This window comes from Lepisma saccharinum, chromosome 16 (assembly GCF_977018435.1).
Source record: "Lepisma saccharinum chromosome 16, izLepSacc3.1, whole genome shotgun sequence".
Lineage (NCBI taxonomy): Eukaryota > Metazoa > Arthropoda > Insecta > Zygentoma > Lepismatidae > Lepisma > Lepisma saccharinum.
Genome location: NC_139244.1, coordinates 25,838,133 through 25,844,605, shown reverse-complemented (window position 1 = coordinate 25,844,605; position 6,473 = coordinate 25,838,133). Strand labels below are relative to the sequence as shown.

The window sequence follows — 6,473 nt, the reverse complement described above, 5'->3', positions numbered from 1 at the left end:
CTTCTGGGGTTATGTCAGACATTGCGTCTACCGCACTCCTGTTCCAGATGTTGCTACTCTTCGAAGAAGAATAACGGAGAGTATCCTAACTGTTACTGGTGATATGTTGGGGCGTGTATGGGCAGAAGTGGATTACCGCCTTGATGTTCTGAGAGCAACTAGAGGGTGTATGGCATATAAACGTGGAGAGTTGTAGCTAATTTTGCAATCAACAGCATTGTTCTATTGCATGTAGTTTTTGAGCAATGTTTTATGGAATGGTACCGGGACTTTATGAACACCCTGTATATTTCGAGGGGGATCTGGCCCAAGTGTCTCAAAATAGTAATAAAAATAAAAATAATGTAAACTTTAAATAATTGTAATTATATTAAATTAATATTAATTAAAATGTTCAAACCAATTCATATTATAATTTTATTACGTGGAGATGTAAAGAAAATGCTATAAGCATAGTGATATAACAGCACGCATTCATTATCTAGCTTACGTTAAGGCCAGCAATATTTGTTAAAAAAATATGCAACTGCCCTGACAAGGAAATTAATGTAAAATAGATTATTCATTTGAAGATTTATTGAATATGTAAAAAGGATGTTAGATCCAGCTGACGAAAATTAAAGCTCCTGGTAATATTTTATGCATATTATTGTAAGTAGTAATAAATCTTGCATAAATCTTATCTGCTACTGTTATTCAAAGTTGCATGAGCAAAATATAATCAATCATTGCCTGCCAATAAGTTTAAACAAGAGTTATTAAATTTTAGTTAATTTATTATTTTCATTTATAGCTAGAAGGTCTTTCGGGTGGGGTCCTGACCACTAGATCCCCTAAATACGTCCTCGCTATCAATGTCACATACTGACGCACGCCGTAATCGCAGCTCCAACTTGTTTATTCCGTTCCTCATTCAATTTCGTCCATTGAGTGAGGGTCGTTAAGAGGCGTGCAATCGTGATCTGTTTTTGTGTCCAATTTACGTCATCGCTGGCTTTTCACAGATATAAACACAACTCAGAATCAATATATTTTAATTGAAGGTAAACAGTTGTGTTAAAGGACGTGCGAGCGTATCGTAGCAACGTTAAGAGGCGTAACAGAAAAAAAGAGGGGGAAAAAACAGCTGAAATACGTCCCAGTCGAGAGCCTTCAAACAGAATGAGAACGGAAGGCCAACATTTTCCCTGTCTCCGTTCTGCCTTTTCATTGATTTCACGTCTTTTTCACTTGTTCCTTTTAATTTTAGCCGGAACACCGTCTTTATGGGTAGATCCACTAGCGACACTGCCGAAGGAAACACGAGGCAATTTTGTACCGAAGGGACGGTCTTTCTTTCAGAGCCAACATTACAATCACCGACTTGGCTTCAATTGAACTTCATTGCTTTGATGTCTATTTGCAACGTCCCTCACTTCAAGAAAGTGGCATGTTTGGATCAAAAACCTTCGAAAAGACCTAGAAACTAATGTTACCAATACTTGGTATATTATGTTCTTCATGGTGTAATGTTTTTTGATACACTGCCGCGACGTCATTCAGTTGATGCTCTATTTATTCATAATTTATCCTCTTGGATAGTTAACGAAAAAGGTTTTTTTGCAGTTCCCCTATTAAAGCGAAGAGCGACAATTTCGCACCAGATGATTTTTTCCGCCTGCCAATCAAATCTTCAACCTGTCCTCTTTCCGTTCATGTGTTTTTCTGTGCCATCCGAAGTTTGATATTTCCAAGAGAACAAGTAAAATAATACTACCATGAGCGTAATGCTAAGTTTTCTTCTCCTCCTACGACATCCCCAGCCCACCGCGGGTGGGGAAGGAGCAGTTTCGTGGCCTCGCGCGTTGCTAAACATGGAAATTGTTCCTCGTGACCTTAATGAAAGATGTGCTCGAGTATTTGGAGAGATCATATTGACTGAAAAGATGAGATGAAGAAAGCGAAAATGTAGATATAAAAGAGGATATGGTTAAGGAAATGAATACATGAGACGAAAGTGAGATAGGGTTCAAGACGCAAAAATGAGCAATAAACGTGAATGAAATAACAAATAATATTCTCAGCAGTTCGAAGTTGTTCGAAAACAGAAAACTAAACTTTGTGCTTGACAAAATGCCATGTGTGGATCGTACATCTGCACGAATCAGAGACGTGGACCTTGAAGAACTTAGGAAAGACTGCCAAGGTGTCCTGTGTGGAGCGTCACTCTGCAGAGATCAGATTCATAAACCTTGGGGATAAAAGAAGATAAAGAACTAGGATGTCCCCACGGATATTCTACAGTACCACTTATTCTGTAATAACCCTTTGGATACAACGAGCAAACAACACGATATAGTGCACAGCTTAAAGATCTTAGGCAAAGCATCAAAAATGTAATTGTGAAGTCACCACTACACGGTGAATATAAAACATGAAGAAATTTAGACTCTTAACAATGTGTTAACATTATACTCGAATTCTGGCCAGAACCACATATTCAATATTTACTTTTCTAACTTTGAATGCAAATGCATTTATTTCAGATCAGTGACCTGCCCGGGGGGGATCTGAGATTGTGGTCATGTAGCCTAAAAAGAAATATATTATAACCTGAATACTCGTTAGGAAAATGTATACCTCGATCCAAGTAACAAACCACCATATTTTAAAATATGTGGGAGGGGGGTTTCAGTAACTGCTAACGATGCACAGGTTCATTATGTATATAAGCCACCTCTCCAGGGCTAAAATTTTGCAAACATAAAAGCGGGTACAATTTCCAGGGGAGGTTAATTTTCTCCCATCCCTCCTACAAACACCACCTTGCAGAGCCATGTATGAACAACAGGACCGTGCATGTGTGTGGACAATATAAATTACACACAATCCTATTCATACTTTGATGAATATTGCCGGCGCAGAAACACGCTGGACGCTAAATAAGATAACAAATAGAATAAATGGGAAATGGGCCCTTTTCCCTAAGGGAACAGAATGGACAAAGGGTAGAGTGCTACAACCTACACGCACACAGAGGAAAACCAAGCAAGGGATACCTTTACTGTTGGTTACTATATATGAATTAGTTAATTTTGTTTACGGGCAGTTTTACCCCATTTTCCCCGCCGTTCGCAGTTTATTTATGAAAGGGAGAGGTTTTGCAAGCTCCTATTTGCATTTAATTAATGCTTACACAAACGTGAATGCGCAATTTAATTTTCCCGGGCGACCAAATGGTGCGGCCATCTTGTGCTTCATGCATAATTAAATGAACTATTACCTGGGCGGAATATTAACATTGCTCCGATGTTGTTGATCGTTGTGTTTACGCTGCGTGGCTCCTGTCATTCGTACGCGGACGATCCAAGCTTTTAATTTCTGTTTCATTCCGTTTTGTTTGTTTGCTTTTTTTGTCGTTTTCGTCATGGGTCGGTTGAGAGTGGGTATTTTGTGTTTTTTGCAACGTTTCCCCGATGCGAAATGCGGTTCTTTCTTGCTTTCCCGAGGCTCGCAACAATGGGTCGTCATTGCGGGGATTGTTGTGTGTCGATTTTCTGCTCCTCATTGCCGTGCCGCAGCATGCATGCCAGAAATGAAGCAGCGTCTCTATACAGATGGGGGTAAAAGTTTCCAAATGATCGGTTTCACCAAGGTGATTAGTGTCATGTGAAGATTTTGTCGTGCTCCATCTCAGTTAGCATTATGAAATCTCTTAGGAATTTCAGTTTTGCAGAACTGTGGAAGGTTTATTGGGTTAAGATGGGTGAGAATTCAGGTTAGGTTATGATTTGTAGAAGAATAGGTTAGGTTGGGATTTGTACATTCCTGATCAGATAAAGTGGAACTTCCCAGCCTCAAAAAATGTACCCCTTTATGTAAACAGGGGTGCACAAAGAAGTTTAGATAAGGATTGAGGGAGGGTTACGTTAGGTTAGACTTGAAGGAAGGATAGATTGGGTTATAATTAATTGAAGGATAGGTTAGGTTAGAATTGATGCAGGATAGATTGAGGCTGGATTGATTCAATGATAGGTTAGGTTAGAAATTATGAAAAGAATATACTAGATTGGGAAAGGATAGATAAGGTTACAGTTGGTGGAAGGGCCGATTGGGTGAGGTTTGTTGGAATGATAGCAGAAGGATAGATTGGGACAGGAAAGTTTTGAATTACAGGTGAGGTTAGAATTGTGGTAGGATTGATTGGATGATAGGTTAGAATTGGTGGAAGAATAAATTGAGTTAGGATATCAGAATGATAACTTAGATGATACACTAGATTGGGATTGATGAAAGGATAGGTTAACGCCAACACGATGGGCGAGTACTTCGAGTGGTCGACTCTCTATCTCACCGGCAAAGATTTCGGATTCGAGTCCTGGTCTTGACATGGTGATACTTTGTAAATGTTCCTTCATCATTAATCTAATTCACGGTTGTGTCTTGCGTGATTGTTCTTCTCGGTTATTTCGGTGCTTGCTGTAGATTGCTGTAACGGTTAATTCACTCTTAACCCTTTCGGGGAAACGCGGTGTTCCAGTCCTTCGGGCGCGCGGGAGACCCGGGGTGGGTGATTTCATGGGAATTTTAGCAAGCAACGTCACTATATGGAGAGACTCTGGGTCACCCTGCCTCTTATAAATGGATACAGCTTGAACAAGATAAGAATATTCCTTGTGGCGCTGCAGTCGCACGGCTCACAGGCACAAGAGAAGAGGAAGCGATAAGAGAAAACAAATTCCTGTGCACTTTAGTTTGCGAGTTTACCGGGGGCGTTCTTATATTGGTTAAGCTGTACCTGGGGAGAACCCTTGAGGGTGGGTGTAGAGGCGATTGGAGCGTGTTTCTGATTATATCCCCCCCCCACATGCCTTCACGCATAGGCGGATCTAGATTTATTTTCTGGGAGGGGTACGTAATATAATGTAAGCATATTAATGTACAGATCTTTCGATGTATTAAAAACGCGCGCGCGCGCGCACACACACACACACACACACACACACACACACATATATATATAGCCTACAAAATAATCACATCAAGACAATTACAAGGCTTCGTTTTGGGTCCAATTTGTAGTCAGATAAACTAATCAGGACTGGGTTTCAAAGTGAAATCCAATCCACTACACAATTCACCTCGACCAGAAAATGAACCCTAGGACCCTTTGATTATAAGGTGATGGCATTAGTAGATTTTTGTGAAATAGAAGTAATTCTATATTCTTTATATTAACAATTATTACTGAAAAGTACAAGGTCTGTCTAAAAAGTAGTGGCAATGACTCTGTGGCGCAAATTAAAAAGAGTTTATTGAAAAAATATTATTGTCATCATATTTATTAGATATTAACCTTTAAAATTATATCAAATTTGTATGTATTTGTTTAAATTTTGATTGTTTTTTTTTCGTTTCTTCGAGATTGACAAATAGCAGGATGGCCGAACTTACTCGAGAAAATCGTGAAGAACCTAGAGCCAATATTCGGTTGTGTTTTTTATTGGGTAAAACAGCAACTGAAGCATATGAAATGTTGCAACAGGCTTACCAACAAGCTTGCCTGCCCTCAAGAACAGTTTACCGGTGGTTTTCTGCTTTTAAGAGTGGCAGAACTGAAACAAATGACATGCCAAGATCAGGTCGCCCAAAAACTGTTCATACAGAAGAATTAGTGCAAAAGGTGAAAGAAATGGTGCAAAATAACAGGAGAATTAGTGTAAGGATGATTGCAGAAGCTTTGGCAGTAAATAAAGACACAGTTCATCAGATTCTAACAGAGAACCTTAACAAAAGAAAGAAGCGTTCTCGCATTGTGCCTCACACTGCAATATCCGTCAACCAATTCTTGGGGTAAAAAAAGGGTAACAGTCATGCCACACCCTCCATATTCACCCGATTTTGCCCCCTGTGATTTTTTTCTTCTTTGGCAAAATAAAAAAGGAGTTGAAAGGCAAGAGATTTGAAAATTTGGAAGAAATTAAGGTGGCCACTACTGCCAAATTATCTTCCGTCACCAGCGAAGAATTCAATTCTTGTTTTTCTGATATAGTGATAAGATGGGAAGACTGCATAAAAGCTGATGGTGATTATTTTGAAGGGGACTCTTAGGGATTGAAGATAAATTTAAATATGTTCATAAATATATTTTATTTTTTGAGTTATTGATCCATTGCCACTACTTTTTTGACAGACCTTATATAAACTTGAGAATTTATTTCCTCAAGCAAAACTGTCACAAACGTGGAGAAAATTTGCTCTACTGACCCTGGATTTGTATCCATCAGTTAACTGCCTAATTACTTAAGTGGCCAGTAAATATGGTTCCGATCAGTGACTGGGATTAGGAGGGCACTCCCCCCCCCCACTTTTTGCCATTTTTACCCCTGCACTATCAATCACAGTAAAGTTCATTTTTACGCAGATGACACTCAACTACAAATTCCTTTTCCACCGAAATCTCCAGATGCAGCCTTAGCTTTGCTCAATGATGA

The 6,473-nt window shown here is 39.3% G+C and overlaps 1 pseudogene; it reads left to right on the top strand.

Annotated features, from left to right (window-relative positions):
* The first annotated feature begins 5,419 nt into the window (after positions 1-5,419).
* LOC146000532 (protein GVQW3 pseudogene) lies at positions 5,420-5,836 on the top strand (annotated as a pseudogene).
* Positions 5,837-6,473: the final 637 nt, after the last annotated feature.